The sequence below is a fragment of the Scophthalmus maximus genome, chromosome 5 (assembly GCF_022379125.1).
Source record: "Scophthalmus maximus strain ysfricsl-2021 chromosome 5, ASM2237912v1, whole genome shotgun sequence".
In the NCBI taxonomy this organism is placed as follows: domain Eukaryota; kingdom Metazoa; phylum Chordata; class Actinopteri; order Pleuronectiformes; family Scophthalmidae; genus Scophthalmus; species Scophthalmus maximus.
The window spans coordinates 5,063,415-5,084,690 of record NC_061519.1 but is presented as its reverse complement, the minus strand read 5'-3'; the positions used below and the strand labels follow the sequence as shown (position 1 = coordinate 5,084,690).

General features: G+C 43.2%; 1 protein-coding gene and 1 long non-coding RNA gene across 3 annotated transcripts in view; one reads left to right on the top strand and one right to left on the bottom strand.

The window, feature by feature from the left end:
• The window catches only part of ctps1a (CTP synthase 1a), a 41,926-nt gene that overhangs the window by 13,772 nt on the left and 6,878 nt on the right, over positions 1–21,276 (top strand). Inside the window, exon 1 of one of the 2 annotated variants that reach the window (XM_035635606.2) lies at positions 20,278–20,461. The exons of the other annotated variant lie outside the window; for it this stretch is intronic. The gene's annotated coding sequence lies outside the window, so the exon portion shown is untranslated. Of the gene's footprint in view, positions 1–20,277; positions 20,462–21,276 lie in introns of those variants that run through there. 2 annotated transcript variants of the gene reach the window in all.
• LOC118311590 lies at positions 977–18,749 on the bottom strand. Its single transcript, XR_004794024.2, has 2 exons — positions 18,582–18,749; positions 977–4,648 (listed from the first exon to the last, which is right to left on the bottom strand). It is a non-coding gene; the product is annotated as an uncharacterized LOC118311590 (long non-coding RNA).

Below are 21,276 nucleotides of genomic sequence, written 5' to 3'. Positions count from 1 at the left end.
CTGAGCTCAAATGGATGCGATCTGTGTAGCTAGTCAGAAAGATCCAGCTATGAGTGGTTGAATGTACAGCATGTAATTAGCTGCTGTAATGAATGAATAGCAACATTGACTGGGTTGAGATACAGAGCAACAAAACATACAGACACAGAATGCTGGCAACCTGATCTGTAATTTGCAATCTGCAATTTGTTTCCTCAGCATGTGAATGACAAGTCACTCCTGAAGATACATTATTCTCATTTCATTTCCCAGGCACCTGTTTCACCTGTTTCCAGCTCTACCCACTGAACACTACACCGTCCTAGTCATAGCAAAGTCAACAACTAGCTATGTGTCTGTGTGTGTGTGTGTGTGTGTGTCTGTGTGTTTAAGATGACATTTCAATAATAAGTCGTGTAATAAAGATCTATTTTAAATATTAAAATGGAAAAAATCGTGCAGTGTCACGTGAGTGTGTTTCCACTCTGCCGAGTTCGTGCTGTGTACTTTCCATTTTACTGTTTGGTCCTGATGACACACAATTTGCAGTAATGTGTGTTGGAGCTCGAGGAGTAATAGACCAGACAAATGAGTGTTTCTACACACAGACCCAAAGCCTTATCAGCAGGCTGCGTGTGTTCCCTAGTGTCAGACAGTTTGTTCTCCAGTGTCACGCTGGGGGAGGAACAACTTCTCAGACTTCTGGTACACAAACAAGGTGGATTTGGAACATAAATGGAATAAACTGACTGTTTCTGCCTGCCAGTACAGCAGATTGATAAACGTTTTGGTTTTTTTTACAAAGAATTCAGAGATTTTACCACTAGAGCCAGTGATTTTTATTCCATTGCAGAGCTGCAGGGGCGGGTTTGGAAGCTTTGGGGATTGTGGGAGGGCTTAAGCAGTTTTAAGGAGGGGAACATATGTAAAATGAGTTAAAAGGCGCAAAGACTCACATTTGCAGCTTGTGGTTTTGGCAATAATAACGAGTACATTGTTAAATATTACTGATTGTTTATTCAGGGTAATAAATGAGTGCCAAAGCATATACCTCTGACAAGGGCCAACAGTCCACTTAAACTCAATCAAGCCGCCTCAAATTGCACACACTTATAGACCGGTCCCCGAGAAGTGCCCTTTTTTTTTTTCATCAGCAGCATGGTTTTCTTAGGGATTACATTTTATTTTGGACAATTCTGCAGCGATTCATGAGCAAGTCATACATTTAAGGAAAAAGTAGGTCCTTTATGTGACAAGGCAAGCGAACAATGGGCCTTGTTACTCTTAGAAAACAAAATTAATTGTGTTGACTTACCATGCCATAAATCAACGGTGTTAATAGTTGTTCTTGTTAGGGTTCCTGTTCCATCTTGCCTTGTTTCCCTTCAGTGCAGTCACCTGGCTTTCCCTTCCCATCTCCTCACTCTTTAAAAATCTCTCAGCCCTAAAAGCCTAACCCACATCAACTGCTTGTGATCTGCCGTCAGCCAAAGACTATATATCACAGTCATTGTCAGTTTGTCTCATTATCATTCCTGCATTCACGTGTCCCCCTGGGTTTCTGGACTTTGGTGTTCTAGTGCTCACAGCTTTCCTGTTCGCTTGCCTGTAAATTACAAGTCTCATAATTAAATCATTTAACTGGTTCCTCCTCGGTGCCTGTACTTGGGTCCTCCTGCCTGACTGACTTTCAGGAAACCCCCTAGGGAGAAAGCAGCTCTGAATGCTGTTGGTCGTCTCCCTTGTCCAGTGCCAGGGAGTTCCCACTGCTCCGTGCCCTGATCAGGTCCAATCAGCTCATAAGTTGGGGGTCCCACCCCATGCCTTGCTTGCCATCGTCTCTGCTGAGAACCAGCCTGGTTCTTACGCCCACCTGACGCCCATCTGTCTGTCCTGCCTCTGGGCCAACCTTCTGAAGGCCGTTCTGTTCTCTCCAGCCACCAGGCCCACCGCCTGAGGTTCTGAACCTCTGACCATCCAACAGGCACTTCTGATGTAATATACTGGCTCCTTGATAAGTGACTCTTGGCAGCTTGTCAAAAAACAACCCAGAAATATTTGAGAGTGAAAGTAAATCTTGTTCAGCCATGTCCCAGCTCCGTGTTCATTGGACGATATATTTTTTATGTAAACCAGAAACACTCAGCTGTTTTTCTGCTCTTTTGCTTCAGAGCTCTGTTTATGCCCATTTCACAGGTCTGTACATGCAAAATGTATGAAACTAAATAAACGATGTAACTTGTCTCCTACTCTACAAGATGACACCCCTGTGGTTGCATTTGCCTTTAATCTTCAAGAAAACACTTACAGTCGGAGGATATAACCCACACAATTTTTAATTTAATTACATATGACTTTTTGAAACACCCCAAACCTCTTGAAGCCGATTGGGGCTTTCCCTCCCTGCTCTCATTTGTTGACAGGGATTCTTTTATTATTTTGCGATATGTGAATGATTAAATAACTGAATGATAATAAGTATTTTCAGAAGGCTGCACTTGTCTGTTTCCACAAGGTTACATTGATCACTGCTTGACTCAAACGGGGTTTGTCAAGGTTGTTGTCCAAAGCAGTGATTTTCTTTCAAAGCAGAGATAAAAATGAATTACTGAATACATTTTGGTCTACCACTTCATTTAGCTCACCTTTATTGCTCAGCAGAACCTGAAATTACGTATTTGTTTTGGCTGAGTGTACTTAATAAACTGAGTGTATCGTGCACACAGAAAATCTAGTCTAAATGTTTCAGAATAATATTGTTGTTCTAGGATTTGCAAACCAAAGGGATTGCATACAAGCATAATTTATACCAGCAGCTTAACTCAGAACAGTTAAACCAGTGTGAGCTTTAATCACTTAAGAGGCTAATCTTAACTTTTCCTTCACACCCTCTCTTCCTCAAGCAGTTGTTTCTCTCCGGTACTGCTATGGAGATGAAGCATTCTCTACATTCATGACTCTCAGCTCCATTGAGGTCACTGCCGAGGCCCCTGGGCCCATTCACCTCCCAGCAACGGCATCACAATCACAACTACTTAGAAGTAGGAAGGATGAGTCAACATATCTGATATATCCGACCTGCTTAACAAATCTACACAGGCCTTAATTATGCTGCTGCGTGTTTTTGGAGCAATCAACAGATTTCAGTAGGCTGAAACAATCTTTTTATTCATTAGGTTGTACCTCTCCAGAGCTGAGTTGTATGACAAAAACCCATGCGTGGTCCTGATTAGACTGTGGAGAGCACTAAACTGATTCTCCCCTATGGCCCTGCAATCAGTGAAGGATCAGGATGAGACCACCCAACTCTCCTCTAACAACTCCCACATCAGTAAGTTGCACCTAAAATCCTCAAAACACTTTATGACTCCTGAAATTTGGCAATTTACAGGGAAAAAAATATCAGATGTTTGGTGCTCCTCAACGGGATATAGTTCACATTTCATAGAAGTAAATGTTTGTTTCGCGTCTCTCACCGCTGTATTGAACATACCACGTTAAAAAAGCCAACACATGCCTTTTAAAGTAATCAATTAAATGCTGTTGGTCGATGCTGTCCAGAACAACACATGCAGGCATTTACTGAGCTGACGGGACAACATCATTGTCAGTGCCAGTGGCTTGAGATCACTGTCAAAACTCAAACCTTTTTCCCGCCGTCCCGCTGCCTTGGCGATCACACCTGTGTGGCTTGATCAGCTCAGGTCTTCGCTGATCATAATCCCCAGGAACTGGAAGTAGTTGACTCCACTGCACTTCCCTCAAGGTGTACGGGCCGATGCCCCCTCCCTGCAACTGTGTGTAGTCCCTGATTAGCTCCTTGGTGTTGCTGATGCTGAGCAGGAGGCTATTCTCCTGACAACAACAATATCAGTGCTTTCACCGCTGCTCCGTAGGAATAGACATCTTTGTCTGTGATGTGACCGAAGAGGGTGACGTCATCAGTGACATTGATGAAAGTGTTTTCAATCGGGAGAACAGCACAGGGCTGAGCACACATCCCTGAGGAAGACATCTGCCAGTTTGCAGGTCTTAAGAGCACAGCCTTGGATAATGTCTGGTAAATGAGCTGTATATATGAGTACCCTTTTAATGGATTTCCACTCCTCCCACTACATCCATGATGGCCATTAGCCCAATCCACGTGTCTAGTGTTGGGGCTATTGCTACATGACTCCTTTGACTTGTATTGTCTGGGAGTGGAAAGCTGCTGTCCACACACCTCTCCGTTCACCTACAGCTTTTAGTTAGGATAAGCCTCGTCAATATGACTCAGTCCATAGAGTGAACACAGTGATGCAGGGCAGTGTCTGATTGGTCCATCCTGTGCTGTGCTGTATGTGTCACTGTTCTCTTCAGTCGAGCAGCAGCTTTTAATGCCAAATTACCTGTGCTATAATGGGTGAGATGTTGAATTCAGCATCATGTGCATTTCTATCCATCAATTAGTCCGTTATTGATTTACTTGATAGGCCCTTCTTCTTCCTACTGAAGGGTCCCAAAGCATCCCAAGGCTAGAGCAGATATATAATCCCTCCAGAGTGTCCTTAGCCTTCCCCAGGGTCCTCTTCAAATTGGATGCACCTATAGGATACAATGGCCCCTTCTAGTGCAAAAGAGGTTCTAATGGTTCTACTGCAGGCTCCATCTGGATGTTAGTCCAGAAGATCTGTGAAGGAAACTCATTTCAGTTGAAACCCAAATACCATTTTTTCAGTCTCTACCAGAAGCTCATGACCATAGATGACGGTTAGAATGTGAACCAACCGGTAAACCAAGAGCGTCATTGTCATTCTTAGCTTTCTCCCGACCACTGCACTGTACCAATCTGCTTGTCGATCTTGTCATCCACTCATCTGAACACGTTTCCAAGATACTTAAACTCTACCACTTGGGGTGGCAGCTCCTTCCTGACCTATAAGGGGCAATCCATTATTTCATACTTGAGTACATTGAATTCAGACTTAAAGGTCTCAATAGTATCATGTTAAGCAAAGTAGCGAGGATCCCCTTCTCTGCGAGCTGTTTAGTCCAAATCCAAAGCAGCATTTCCCTAAGAGTGAGTTCAGAAGAATATATACCAGATATACATTTTTGGTTGATGGCATCCCCAACTTACTCTTCCTGTCATGTCCCAAGTCCATGGCCAGTAAAGAGAGAGCTTAATTTGTATCCCTACAACTTCCACTACACCTCGGCCAGTGCCCACAATACTGCAAACTATGCTTAGTCTGTGCTTATGAAATCATCTTATAGCCTCTGAAAATCCCTCCCTGAAGCCAACGATCCGACATGCACGTTTACTTCATGCAGTGACTGTCCAAGGGTGCAGAGGTGATAAGTAAGAAGGTTTTGATCTTCTCTCTGGCTTTTTTTTTATTCCTCACCCATTCTGCATCACTTTTGTGTGTGCAGCCAGGCGTAATATTCACGGAGGGGGTATCTGAGAGTGTGCGCCATTATGATTCATGTTGTCTTGCCCCTCACTTGGACAGCAGGCTTTTTGCTTGACTTCCAGTGTGGCCATTGCTCAGATTGGAATAGTTGGTGTATGCATAATGGAGGACAAGAAGGTGGACATGTTTTTTGACGCTTACTTAAGTCAAATGAACAAAGAAAAACAGAGAATTCAGTACAGTTACAATTTGCTCTCTTTGCTTTCATCAGCACTCTGACATATACAATAGGAAAAAAATACAGCACAAAAACAGTCGCTGTCTCAAGCCTCAGCATTATTTGTTTCCTCATTACTTGAGAGAAGAAACCGTACTGTTCCAAGGGGCAAACAAAGAACACAGTGTGAAGTATTGTGGATAAATGCTATACGGATAAGTGTGTTTACTGTGGATCAGAGGAATATCTGAGGAGGAGGTGCAAATAAAAACACATTCCAAGAGGGATTTCGTGGACTGAGGTTGTGTTGCCTATATTTCATAGAAGTTGGAGCTTTCACAATAATAAGCTACTACTGGGAAGAAGAGGTCAAGAGAGCCATTTCATGTTTTATGTTTGTCTTGGGAAGATATTCTATAATTCTTTGAAATAGTCTATTTCAACCCGACCTGTGCAATTTCACAATGTAAAGCACAATGATTTAGTTGTGCTGATATTTAGTCCTTACATTTTCATGGCATGACATTTAATTTCCTTTAGTCAACATGAGCTGCTATGTTGCTGCAGAAGCACAAAACATAATAGAGTTAGAGTATACACAGTTGTTAGCCATGATTGAAAAGGGCCAGTGGTTAATTACTTGCCATTGTAGATAACTAGATTAGGATTTGGCTTCGAAGCAGTTGGGGAGGACCAGGAGAAAACATCAATTTAAAGGTTATATGCCTAGGAGTTTCACTCTCTGCCTTCCATCACAATCTAATTGGTTTGATTTCGGCCCAGCTCAACCAGCTTTAGCACCGGGGAACAGTTTCCAGAATGTGAGAACTGTAAGTGAAAAGTAAAGTGGATTGTGGTTTTGCAAGTAGACCAAATAAATTCAAGAAATTATTGGAGAGGTGGCACTGACAGGTGTCCAGTCAAATGCTCCACTTGCCAGCCCCTGCAGATGCATCAGCTTTAGAAGCCCCCGAAACAGTGATCCACTGCCAGGCTCATCAGGGACTCAAACCGCCATATTTTGCACCCTAACCCTGTTTGTGCATGATCTGCTGTATGAGCATTTTAAATTGATTCATGCATGTAACTTTTATTTTAAAACCTGCGTTAGTTTCATGTATGGATATTATGTTGTTAATTCAATGAGAACGCAAATGTCTGCATTGAAATATATATTTTCTGTTTTTCTAAAACAAGGCCATCTGATGCTGAGGTCCTGCAAAATACACAACAGATTCTCACTCGTCAACAGCTTTAATCTCATTGACTTCTGTGTTTAATAGAATTACCAAAAAACCTAAGAAAGGATGAATGAAACATACACGTCTAAACAAAACGTGAAACTTCAACTAGCTGGTGTGAAATGCTGTACTTCTTGTTCACGACCATTTAAAGGGTCCAGTTTATTTATAGCCCAAATTCGCTGTTCACCTGCACCACTTCAGGTGAACAGGACCATATGCTAGCCTACCTCATAAGCAGTCAACTAACTGCTGCAAAAACAATGATGCCATCATCCATCAGGTGCATCCGCTGGGTCATCTCGCATTTCCTCCACAGGGGGTATCTGATCTGGAACTGGAACAAGAGGGGCTCCCTTCAGCAGTCCTATTGTTGTGATATACCATGGAGCGAGTGCATAACCTTGATCGCCTGCATTCAGTTCTTATAAAGTTGAGTTTTTGTATAGGCTAAACTGCATAGTGGTTTCCATTGTACTAATAAATCGAGATGTATGTCGTTCTCTCTGTCTCTCTTGGTGAGGAAGTGCAGTGTTGACTGTTGAGAAAATGGACAAAGTGTCCTCCATTTTTTAAAATTGCAATTTCATCAGAGGTCATGCTCCATCTTGACGGGCACTGCAGTTGTAATTACAAATCACTTACCAATCAGCCAACCCATCGCCACCAGCTCCTTGAGCTGGACGCATCCCCCCCGAGCTGCTCTGCTGGGCGCTGTGTACAGCGCTCAGTTACATCCAAAAGTTGATATTTGTAGATTTAATAATCCAATCCTTATTTTGACTAAAACATAGATGTTCAGTTAATGCTAATACTATATTTAACGACACACTGAAGTCAAAGTTTGAAATAAAGTTGAATTTGATCAAGTGAAAGCAACAGTTCATCATTTTTGCAAGTGAGCTCATTGGCATCTGTCACTTCATTGCTGAAAATTTGATGAGAGGATCACTATCATGTATGAATTCAATAGAGAGAGCTACCCTGCATGGCAAAATTCCACAAAAACAATTCACTCTAGTGCCTCGAGGTTGACTGATAGGGGATGTCTTCAGCAGAGAGCAGGGCAAAATACAACAGGAGCAAGCCCTTACACAAAGAATGGAAACAAAATTAAAAAAAAATATTTCCAGGGATCGCTACTCTAAATGGTTAAACAGGAAAATCTTTCCAACGGCAGGTTTACAGGAGGGGGGCCTCTTAGAATTCAGGCCACATGCCAATCAGCTAAGTTGAGATGACTCATGCAGCTATCCCTCTGCTGCACGCCAGCTCGATCTGCTTCTGCCTTGCCTCTTCCATCCCTTGCTGCTATTGTCTCACACAAACAAATACACCTTTGTCTTTCTAAAGTTGTGAGGACACTCATTGACATGGTGCATTCCCTGGCCCCCTACCCTCACCTTTCCCATCCTAAACCTGATTCTAACCTGAACCTTTAAACCAGGTCTTCAAACAGCATAGTGTCTTCTCAACCAAGGATTTGACGACAAGTTTGTCCTCACACACACATACACAGATTACTTGCTTTTTGTCCTCATAAGCAAGAAAAGTCTCATTATTTGGGACTTGTCTTACTTTTGTGTGGACAGATTGAGGTCCCCACAATATGAGTAATATCTGGACCACACACACACACACACACACGCACGCACACACACAAACTCTCCACCCCCTTTATTTTGAAAGGCAAAAAGCTACAACACAGTATTCCTCGCTGCCACCAATCCGTGCCCTCGTTTTAAACACATCTCCTGCCTAATTCACTCAGTTACGTAATGCAAAATTATACAACCAATTCGGTGCGCTCCTCAAAGACTCGCCTCACGAGGACACTGCGAGCAGTTGTAAGCAGGGGAGTGGCGATAAGGGGAAGAGGAGGAAATGTGTAAGTCACTTTAATAAAGAGATAGGATACTGTTAAGAGTCATCGTGGACTAATGATTGGAAATGAATAACGGGGGGAGGAAGGAGCTGGTGTGAAATTGTCAATTAGGATTTTCTTCCTGGGGTGACTAGGAGGAATTCAATAAGCCAGAGGCAATAGCCGACCACTTCTATGAGGAGATCACACAGGCCTGCCTCTCCCTCCCTGTGTGAGATGAAGCTCTACAAGTTACAGGAAAATAGAGGATCAGCTCAAATTAATGTAGTGACGGTAATATCCAGTGCGTGTCGTCTGCGGCTGTAGCTTGACAGATGACACATTTGTGTTCATGTTCGTACACTAAGGAACAGCGTGAGTGACTGTAAGATCTGTTCTCTTTGTTTTCAGTGAAAATGCTCTTAAAACCCACTTTACACTACTTGCTCAGAACCAAATAGCAGACAGACAAAGTCAGTAGACTGCCTAATGGACCTTGTCGTGGGATTATTTTCCCTGCTGCTGTTCTCACAGGCAACAACAAACAGCCCATTTTGCCTCACTAAGTAAACTTGACACTAGTCTTTTACAGATGGAGCTGGAGTTTGCTCAGTTGCGATGATGGGACTGAAATATTTTGTTTTTTTATGCTTGAGGAGAAAAGATTTTGCCTATTTATCTTCAGTCCTCCTTTGACCTTCAGAAATTCAGATCCAACATCCATAATATTCGAGCATCTCAGCTGCTCCCTGGAAAGCAACATACTGTTCTGTTTTGAGATTAACCAAGCTCCTTCGCCATTTCATGCTGACGGCCATGAGCCTCCCGCTGCTCACACACAACAGAACATTCCAGGGATCACATGACCTCCCCGAGCCCCCACCACCACCACCAGCACCATTGTGCTGCAGCTATTACTGCTGGCACCGTTAGAGTTCTACCACTACGAGGGAAACTTAGACGGGGTACATGATGTAATGAGGTAATAGTGTTTTAGCCACTTTTGTGTCACCGTTTATTGAAGCTGAAATGAAACACAGTCAAAACTGGAAGCCGTGCATCCAGATGTTTGTGAGAATAGGTCTTTCGCAGCCAAAATTAAACAGCTGTGGTTCACTACACTCCCATCATGTGCTGGCCACGACATTCAAAATGGCCACCAGGCCAGCTGTTAAAACGCAGCCATCCACCTGCCTCACATACACCGGCCCGCTTGTGGAATAGTTTAAAATTAGAGTGAAGATATGAGCATCTTTGTTGGTTTTCTGGAGCTGCACACAAGCCAAGGTCATTTTGTTTCTGCTCCTCCCTCACCAGCTGCACAACAAGGGTACTGACCAACTCATATGGCCACGGACACACGGAGAGTGCAAATAGGGAAAAGACCCGACACAGCTCTTTCTTTAGCAAAGATTTTGATAGGAATAGTCCAATCAGAGACAGAAAGTGGGGTTTGGCCTTCCTCCTCCTTCCCTGTGTCCCAATCAACGGCACCAGGAGGAGTTTTGATTTAAGGTTCCCAGGATCTGTGCTCCGGGAACAACCCCAGCGGTTCCACTGACACCGCTGAGGCCAGGGGAGAGATGAGTGATGTAATTAACCGATGAATGAGAGGAGGAAGATGGAGGGATCGGTCTACGTGGAGGGGGGTACAAGGCATGGGGGCACGGATGCCCACTGATGTTCCCACTTGACAAAGCCATATCTCAGCATGTTCAAAAGCCCTGCTCTGGTGTCGTCCTCTCAGCATAATTAAATGAGATAAACGTTGCAGTGGGGGAGTGAGCCTTAAAGCCTGATGACATCAGCGTTGCACTGCTCTACAGCGTCAGTTCATTGTTTTCGTGATATAAACCTGCACAGTTACATCTGGGGCGGCTCACCAGCTCCTGCACACGCTGCAGCATTAACACACGGGTAGTGAGTATGGAACAAAGGAGGTGTACGCTTAGGCGACGCAGGTTAGTACAAATATTGATAGAATTGATGTTAAGCTGCCAATTTATTTTGTTTAAATATTCAAAATGAAAGGAATTTTGCGCAGAAAATATATCTCCAGAGAATCTGAGAGTTTGTAGTTTGCTCCTACATGATGGAGGAGTTTCCAGCAGCTGGAGAGGTTTTCTAAAAAAGAATTTACCCACCCACTGAAACCTCTAAATCCATGTCTGAAGAATAATCCACTTCTCTCATTTATACTGATGCTCAGTATTTTCCAAGCATCTCTTAAATGATTTGCCATTGAGAGATACAGTACCAGGAGGAGATAGTGTGACATAGAAGTTACATGGAAGACAACTGCCGTCCTCCCCTAAGGATAGCAATCAACTTTTCAGAGTCACCTTGCAAGCCCATAAGAATTTAGCATATTCATGAAGCATTCCTTACAGTCATTGTTAATCTTTCTTTTACCGTAATCTATGAGCACTAATAATAACTGTCAAGGAAACACTCAGCAATGTGTAAGATGATGCCAACTGACGGGGTGCAGACAAAGTAATCACATGTTTGTACCATGAGTCATTAAAAATGTATTTATAATGGACCTATTTACACCATCATACTATTGAACATCAGGCTTAAAGGATAACTCCACCAAAAACCACTGATTTCAATACCAACATCATTGAGGCTTGAATGGAAGGTCTGAAATAGTTTTAATATGTATTAACAATGGGTCATAACATCAATGGGATCTGTCATGGAGAGAAACACACATGAAATATTCTCCCAGCACTGAGCAGGTAAAGAGCCAAATATTTCTGTCAGTGGTTGGTGGAGGCCAACACGGTATAAATCAAGCTGTAGTGTAAGTCCAGTCAGTACTGTAGTTTAATTCTCATTCATCCTGCCTTTCCTCCTCTCATGCATGAGCACTTCCAGTTTTCATGCTGTCAGTTCCCTTGGCCGTCATGTTAGCGAGCAGCTGTTCATCAGCTGGTCTCATCCATCCAATAGCATTGCTGCCTTGTTAGCCGGTCCTCTTGCTGCTGTCTGTTAAAATACAATTTTTATCCCCTGCCTTAGTTCTCTCATGCCGCTGCTACGCACATCTTCTTCCTCCCCATCACCACCCAGCCAATACATCATCGTATCATTCTGCTAACTTTGTAGTAAATAACCATTCTTGTTTAAGGTCTGGTGCTACCATGACACAGGAGCCTCCAAAACCAGTCTTCTTTTTGGTCTCAGGACAAAATACAGAGAATAATTCTGTCATATATGAATTCAAATAATTTTGGGGTATCAGCATATCAGCTAATATACGCGTGACAACTGCCAATTAAAATTTGATATGTTTGTTTCAGCAGTCAAAAGGCTTAATAAACTGTTGATAGCGATATTAAATTTGGCAGCAAACGTCAGGTTAAGACCCAAAGCAAAGCGACACACGTAGCTTTGATGTCTGCAGTATGTACAGTACATGTGGTCAGCAGAGCTTGATAAAATCTTTGCTCATCCAGCCCCTAAATACACTGTTTCCCATTAAGTGGCTAATGATGTCATGTGACGAATGTTTCCTCACAGTGCTGCTCACGAGCACCTCTGTCTGGAGCAGACATCATCAAATAAAATCAATGAGAGCACACGCACACACGGCGCTGCAATCCACAGTAATCCAACAGACTTGTGTAAATTCTCCATCGAAACCGAGAAAAACACACTAAAACTTCCTTTGGTGCAGGTGATCTTATGCTGTGAGGTTAACATAAAAAGCAAGGCATCATGTTTAAATATGCACAGTGACAGCATATGTCTTTGTCGCCTCTTAAAGAGCACTCAATAAAGATACCATTCAATTACTTATCATCTCCTTTGCGCACGGACAATAAAAAACACTTTAATGACCCTGTAACGTGGTTTAAGACCTGCAAAATGTTTTCACCCTGAGGAGCATGCAAGAACACCGAAAAGGGAGGCACTCAATGCACCATTGAATGCAAGATGTGCGTTTTCTCCCGAGCCCATTTCATTATTTATTTTCTCCAGAGCGAGCGACGATGATGGTCGCCTGCTAAGGGCTTTATTCATCGTTGCATTTATAATATAACAAGGAATAAAACAGCCTCTGACCGGTGTTGCTTCTTCAGGGCAAACTGGAAACCACAGTGCCTCGCTTATGGAAAGTCGTGAGACAGCAGCAAAGAAGTGATGGAAATGTTCAAATGCCAAAACGCCAAAGTGAACAGCTGCTAATTGCCACCTTCTATGAGTAGAAGTGGTTGGGGCCACGACCACCACGGGACAGGGGACGGGTGGGGCACCAGTGGAAGACAATCTCATCTTAAAGCATTCAGTTCAAGTTTGAAGTGCTTTATTTATAACAACATTAAAAATAACTTTAAATTGATTATTTCAAACAAGCAACTATAAATGTATTGAACAACAAACTAAATTTTAAAACTGCAAAACATTCCTCCTTCCCTCAACCCTCTACCACGAACAGTCATTGGTTCATCACAAAGTTTTCCTTCTCTTCTCTGTGCAGCGGTAGACCGGGGATAAAGTCCCCCTCAACTCACAATGTTTTTCTTCTTGCTACTTCACTGGCGTGTTTGAGCTGCTCCGTGCAAAATGATGTATTTGCGGAGTTTGACATTGCAAGACTGTTCTCTCATTCATCTTCTGGAAGCGGAAAGTCTCCGTCTGAAAGTCATATTGTGCTCAAAAAACACAGCACACAACTAGTTTGGAAACCCTGCTGTCACGGCTCACACTGGGACTCTTCAGTATTGACCTTTTGAGTTTTTTGTGTGTGTGTGTGTGTGTGTGTGTAGGTGCGGCAGAGGGCGGGGCTTCCTCTCTGGGCACCTGGCTGTTTGTAATCTGCTCATCGGTGGCCGCTTAAAAGCTGAGGCCGGACATGTGCAGATTGTTCTGCCAGTTCTGTGGTACCACACACACGGCCAACTAGGTCTGTAACCACTTTTTTGCCCGCTGCTAATTCGGCTCTCTGTCTTAGGACTCGTCCGTTAGGAGTTTTGTGTTACTCTTGAGGAGGGTTGCCAACTTTGTCACTATGGAATAAGGTGCAAAAGGTGGCCTGCCGGAGTATGGTTTTGTGTGAATATACAGTGTATTGTTGTAAGCCATTTGTCATAATGACAGGTAATCTCTCATGCCTTGGCAAGTTCCTGTTCTGCCTGCTTACACCTGGCAGAGCCTGCCTCAGAAGTTAATCAGCTTCGGTAAAATCACCAAACAGGATCTAGACAAAGTCATAGAAGAAACTGTCCGAGTGTTTTACCACGGTCGGTGATGATTCTCAAGTGTCGTGAGCAGCACTGCTGCTGTTGTATCAGTCAGGGGTCGGATCAGCGTAGCAGTCAATAAACGGGACAAGGGAGGTCACGTATGGGACAAATCAATTAGGCCCAATATAAGGGACGTCCCGGCTAATACGGGACAGTTGGCAACCCTATTCTGGAGCCAGTCTCAGCTAAGCCGCGGCAACGACGCCTACACCTGCCATTCTTCGCCAAAAAGGCCCCTGCAACCCGGCGCCTGGCCTGAATGGGTGAAATAATTAACTTAAGGTATATGGTTAAATTGGTAAAAGCTAATGACAATACTGTAATCTACGGACCACTGGGACCATCTGCACCGGTGTAGGGCAGTTGGACAGGTGACTGTGGCTCTTTCTAAATTTAGATAATATCTTTTTTCCAAACCCCAGTTTCTCTGGTATCTTCTCATTTTTCTCGCCTTTCTGTTTGCCGCCTCGCTGCTCCGACGTTTGTTTTCCAATAATGTTTTAAGAAGCATCTTATTTCTCACTCGGTCGGTCGGCTCTGCCTTTAAATTTTCCACAGTAACCAGCGAACCTGATCTGACTCATCCTCATCATGACCGATATCTTATACAGACAGAGCCAGCAAACCCATCACAATATTTTTGTTATACGCAAGTACAGTAAATTAAAATGTCACAGTGAAATCAGAGAAAGGCCTGGAGATGAATACAGATGGCTGGAAAGATATACAGGCTATGTATAGGCCAGGCTGAGATGACCTGGAGAGAGTTCTGTTGGAAGAACAAAATAAAAGATTTGGGGATTTTTTTTAACCGCTTTATCAGGGAAAGAATAAATATTCAATGTAGTGTGGTTAAAAAAAAAGGAAGACAGTTTTCATGTTTTCTGAGCCTGCCCATGAATTTCTTTCTTATCAGCAAATCTAGCAACAACAACAAAAAAGGATTTCTTTGAATCTAAGTAAACATTAAACCTGAGCAAGGGTCCACACACACCTGCCTCTCAATATGAGAATCTGTTTAAAACACAGCACGGAAATGGCTGCAGCCAAAACCCTACAACAAAGGACGACTGGACTGCAAATGTGAATGCAATAAACCGCATGAAGAAACTGACCTTGAGACTGCAATATCATCGATATGTTTAAAATCAGCAACACAACGCAGTGGATGAGGATATTTCAATGTGTGTGGAGGGATAAATATATATATATATATATATATAGTTTGCATGTCATTAGGTAATGAAGCTGATGTGCATCACTCACACTCTCAATGGTCATAAATGTCAAGACTTCAGTTGCAAAATATGGTTTAAATCCACCACAGATGCAGCCCGAGAGAGCAGAGAACACTTTTCCTCCCCATGTCATCCATCAACATTGCTTTTATCACAGCGTCCGCCGTCAGACGACAGTTGCCAAACCATAATGCAAACACCACCATAATGCTCTTAATCGCAATTTAGATTTTCTAATCCAACATGGTAAGACTCCGACACACACTAAAAGTCTCTCATTTACTTTTTACACATGAAATTTACACATGAATTAATCCCAAATGGAAGATTTAGGTCGTATACATATTGTTTTAAATACAAAGCCCTTAGTATAACTAACCAAGGGGCTCTCAGTGTGTCATTTCACCTTTTAAAAAGAAGAAATATCTACAATTGTATCGGCCATTACATGAAGTAACCCTACTGTATATACGGTATGGCGGTCTAAATGAAGAGAGGTTGAGAGACAGTGAGCATGAGCGAGTGGGGGTTGGGGTGGTGGGGCATCATCACCATGGTGTAAAACAAAGTAATCTGCCCATCCCCCCCTCACCGCTCCACTCCACTCTGCTGTGGGCACACTTTCACATGCAGAGGCAGTCCTCAGCACTCAACGGCAAACCCCCACATCATTACCAAAGCTTCAGTAAAAAGACAGATCTCGTTTTTCCACGGTGGATGTGTAGGATTAGGCTCATCTGGCATGTGAAATGTGATGTATTACACAGCACGATGACGCTGATCTATGAGTTTGCCCATGTATGAACTGATCCTGGTGCATATCAGCTACTCGATCACCATCCGCTGTCACTTTTACATTTGTGCCCCGGTTAAGAAAACGGGAAACGTGTTCATCCGTGAGCTTTACAGTTGTTGGTGGGTATAAGTTTTCCGTTTTGACCACACCTACAGTGTTTCCCCCTGCTTCCAGTCTCACTGCTAAGATAGGCTAACCACAATCGACCTCTGACTCAAGATTTAAATCCTCTCATCTCATTCTCAGAAATACAACAAAAAAAGAAGCACATGTTGAACCGTTTCCTTTTAAGCCGCTAAATCACTGCAGCGTTGTGGCTGTCATTGTGGCTTGGAGTTTTAGTCTCCCATTATGGTTCTCAAACTGTTGGCAGATCGTTTGTCCTAAAAACCTTCTGAAATCGCTGTTGGAAATACACATGATGTGACAACATTATGGTTGAAGGTTGGGTTCATGCACAAAAAAAACAACACTTAGTTGGGGTTGGGGAAAGATCATAATCTGAGTTCAAATGAATACTTTTGTTAAGGTTAGGAAACACTTGTGGCCATGGCTAGAAGAAACCAATGTTGACTGCTGGCAGAAAACAGGAAGACACCAGTGGTCTCCCATGGCAAAGTCTGACATTTCACTGACCCATCCAGTGACTCAACCTCTCTGTGGCTCCAGAAGAACAACGTCACACTTCTTCCATCTTTGCTCCCGCAGGACAGGAGTCATAGTTCCATTAGCGGGTAGAGAGCTTTGTAACATCAACACGTGTCATTTTTGAGCACCTGCTGAAATGTTGTTGTTTTACTGGGAGCACAGTCTTGGTTGAGAGTAAGAATATCATAATCTCTCTCAGCCTTAGGTAAATTCTTTCATCCATCCATCTCCTGCTACAGACAATAAGGCAGCAACCGACTGCTTGTGACTGTGACTCCTCAGTGATTCAACCGTACAGTTTTCATATTTGCTGCTTGTTACTGTGGTGTTTACGTACTGTACGTCCCCTTCAGCACATGAGGGGGGGGGGGGGGGGGGGTGAATCAGTGTGAGTACTATTGTTCATGAGATGTGAGACGACTGACGTTTACCATGTGTCTTAAATTTAGTCTATACACACCAGCCCACACCTACAGTCTAGACACACAACCAAATATAAAGTCCCTATGAGTGTATGTTATGGAAAAAAATTGATTGACTAGATACTATTAGTCACAGAAGCAGTGGAGAAGCAGAAATTAATTTTCAGGGAAAATGTCAAGGACAACTACTAATACTACTAATGTTTTCTGTTGTGGACTAATGGCCGACAAATGACAGCCACCAACACAGCAGTATATACTGTATGTGATGTATATATTATGCACACTGTCACCAAAACCTTGAGAAACCTTTCAGGTTGAAGCCCACTGGGCTGTTCAACAGCAACCAATCCTTCAACTGAACTATGAAATGGAGCAAATTTGTCTTGAAGGACAGTATGTCTAGACACAAGCCCCCTGGCATACTTTGTCACACTGCCTCCTGTGTACAGGCTAAATGCATCCTGACCCCAGACATAAGATTGGTTATCAATTGGTATCAAAGAAGCGTATTTGCAGAAATGTTAAAATATTCCCCTCACAAGCGAACGATGGAGCGCTGTCCAGCCGTGTCAGAACATGAGCAGACCACACGGTGCAGCAGCAGCAGCAGCAGCAGCAGCAGCAGCAGATGCATGCGTCTGCAAGAGCTCTGTTTATGATTCCATGAAATGAAAGAGGAACGGAGAGTCACCTGTCTCCCTGCCTGCTGCTCCTGTTACATCTCTAATAGGAGGAAATGGCTTGTGGTGAGGAGAGGATCCAGCCCTTCTGTGGGAGTTTAATTCAATCTCAGCTCCGGTCAAAAATGAATTAAAACTCTCATTAAGCCCCCCCGCCCCTCCCTCCCATGTTCCAGAAATTAAGTCGCCTGCCAGGGCTCACATGTACAGATTTTGGTGTTACATGGAAGCATCAATCAGCTCTGCAGTTATCTGTGTGCGAGTCAGCCGTCAGTCACAAACTCCATTTTGTCATTTTCATTTTCAACCCACACACACGGAGCCCATTGAAACCAGTTACGGAGGATCCAACCAACACAGGCCATGTGGACATTTTGTTGTTTGCTCTGAATGGAGTCACAGTTTGACAAAATTGAGAGTGCAGTGCTCCCCGCGCGGGCTTCATATCTCACTGAGCACAAGGAGGATAATACACTGTGATCCACATCACAGGACCACTGACCTTTCCACAGTACACTGTAACTAACCACTTTGGACACTGGCCATGTATTATACGGAGCAGAGCGGCACAATGTGTCGCTCTTTGTCAGAGAGCAAAAGAGGAACTTGTGTATTGTAAAACCCACAAGAAAACATCTCTTCGCCCCTGACCACGGTTTGCTGAGCCAATTTAGTTCCTCTTTGTCGCTTCTGAGCAGCGGCTTACATTATCACCGGAGTCACACTGGTGCGTTGTTACGTCTATAATCAGGACACAATGGCTCTGACACTGGCATTTAAGCTTCTGTTCTATTCTTGAGCTCCTTAGAAAAGCAAAGATGTGAATAAATAGATCTTCTTACCGATAAGTTGTGCAAGACTTGTGACATTTTGATTTGTTGCCACTTGAAAATAAGACGTGAAGAACAAGTTGGGCAACAAGCGAATGAATCCGCTGCTTATAAAAGCCTTGTATAATCTGCAAAGCTAAAACAAACGTGGAGTTGTCTTTATCGGCTGCCTAAAGGCCTTTAAACATGAAGAGAGGGACACTTTTTTTCTTTCTCTTGTTCAACATAACCCCTTAAACGTAAAGCATGAGCTCCCCCTGCTGATTCCGACATGGATTGTGTTCTGCTCACGATGATAAACAACCAGGAAGAGAATGAGTGCATGTGAGGAATTTGCCAATAGCGAGTGGTGGAAACAAACTAAGAACACGTGTTCAATTACCGTAGTGTAGTACAATACAGTAGCACATGGAGTGGCATTGTCAAAAATATTGTTGACATGTCAATGACAATATAGCACGTGTTTAGGCTTCTATTTTACTACAGTTCCAAAGCAAATGTACTTTTAATTCACCACACTTATCATAGCTGTGGTTACGAGGGGTCTTACATTTTATTGACCCATCCAGTGAACTAACAGTGACCCCAGACCTCCTCCTTCTGTGGACTCTGTGGCTCTACTACTACTTCCTCCTTTGCACCAGCAGAGGGCCTTTGCAGATTAAGATTTTACATCAAAAATACACCATCAGTTTATGAAATATATAATACCCAATATCTTATTAAATAGGTCAAAACTATTTCCATCAATCAATCAATCAATCAATATATTTGTATACATTTTGTTTTCTTTATGTCAAAATTGCTACCCTTATCACTCATCTATTGTACTTTTATTCATTCATTCATCGTCTACAGCTTTATCCATTTAGGGGTCGCGGGGGGGGGGGGGGGCTGGAGCCAATCCCAGCTGACATTGGGCGAGAGGCGGGGTTCACCCTAGACAGGTCGCCAGCCTATCACAGGGCCACACACAGCAAAGTTTGAATTACTTGTATGATAATATCTCAAATATATCTCGCTTTGTTAAACTTTGTGCTTACATAAATTCTTCTGGTGTTAAATAAACATGTTTGCAACTATTAGGCCTCAAGTTTATCTCAGTTATTACAAAGCTTTATATCATTATCGATTAATCTGTCGATTAGTTGTTTGGTCCATAAAATGTTGACCGTGTTTCCCAAACCCTAACTTTGTCCACACACCAAAGATATTTAGTTTACTGTCATAGAGGAGCAAAGAAACCAGAAAATATTCAAATTGTCTATAATATTGACGTTTCTCATACTTTAACCGATAGATCGATTATCAAAATAATTGGCGATTAGTTAGTCGAGTTCTAATCAATTAATCGATCAACTGTTAAAGCTCTATACAATATCAGTGGATAATACCAGATAATACTCTTTACTTTTTAAAGCTAAATACGTTTTTGCTTAAAGAAAAGAAATCATTTTAGTAGAAACGGTTAATGATGGTGCCAAACTGAAAATATGAACTTAAAATAAAAACTATCAAATAAATTAGCATGAAGAACTTATAAAAATATATGATTGTGTATTTTTTGTAGTTCTGACAATATGTAAAAACCATTGCGCATCTGAATAATTCTCAGCACAATAAACAATACTCGTGGGACCTGGTCGCGTGGTCCTGGAGCAGGCAACTGTCCGAGGCGCACCTGAAGGCAGCACCATTTTGTGTGTAGTGAACCACGTGATCGCGAGTCGTGGTCCGGACACGTGTGGAGCCCTTGGGTACAGGGGCTCGGAGGGAAGCGCTGTGGCTGAAGCCTTCCCGCTCGGATCGAAACATCGTCTCTGACTAAAGACTTCGTCGTTTACGATTTGTTTTGTTTTATGAGGGGGCGGCTCTGGCTGACGACTATTTGGGTGAGTTGACGTTTGACGCCGTTGAACTCTTCTGAGAGCCATGCGCTGCACCGTGGCAGTGTGATGTCTGAGACGGTTGTATGTAGCATACATACGGTGTGCCGTCGTGCTTTTCGCGGTAAACTTAACGAATCGCTAGCTTTGGCTTTTATTGTGAAAGCTACGGTCGGTGTTCTGCACACGTGCGTGTTGGCTGGCCTGACGAAGTCGAGCATGTTAGCTTCCCTGTTGTGTTTAAAGACTGTACTTCAAGGCAGCCGTCTTTAAATTCACCCGTCGGCCATTGCACGACCTTAAAGGAGGCGGAGGTTTAGCGTGTATGGAAGTGACTGCTTTGATTTATTAGCTGTGCAGCTAACAGTTAGCCCAATGCTAAATGTGCTGGCGGTTTTACTTTGGTCTCGTTGACTTTGGCGACGGGGACAAACCGGAGGGGCGGAATTTCCCACCCGCCCGGGCCGCAATGTGATGGTTACCAAACGCTCTGTCCAGAGAAACCGGTGTTGTGAGAGACAGTGTTTCTTTTATCGCAGATCAACTTACATCTGGTGAACGTCGAACATTTGTAACGTCAATTAAACCACTTGTTTTAGGTGGTCAACTTTTATTGGTTCATTTTGGGCCGCAGCCAGTAGGCTGCACGTTGTGGAACAAGGACATGCTGAGTTGCTCTTCACAGGGACGTTCCCGTACAGAAAGCTCCACCCCTCCCAATTATTCCCCTCAAACAAGCCAGGACAAGTCAAACAGGCTGTAGAAAGATTATCCAAGGGACTGTGTGATATTTTAAACTGACAAAAGCTACTGTTGTACAA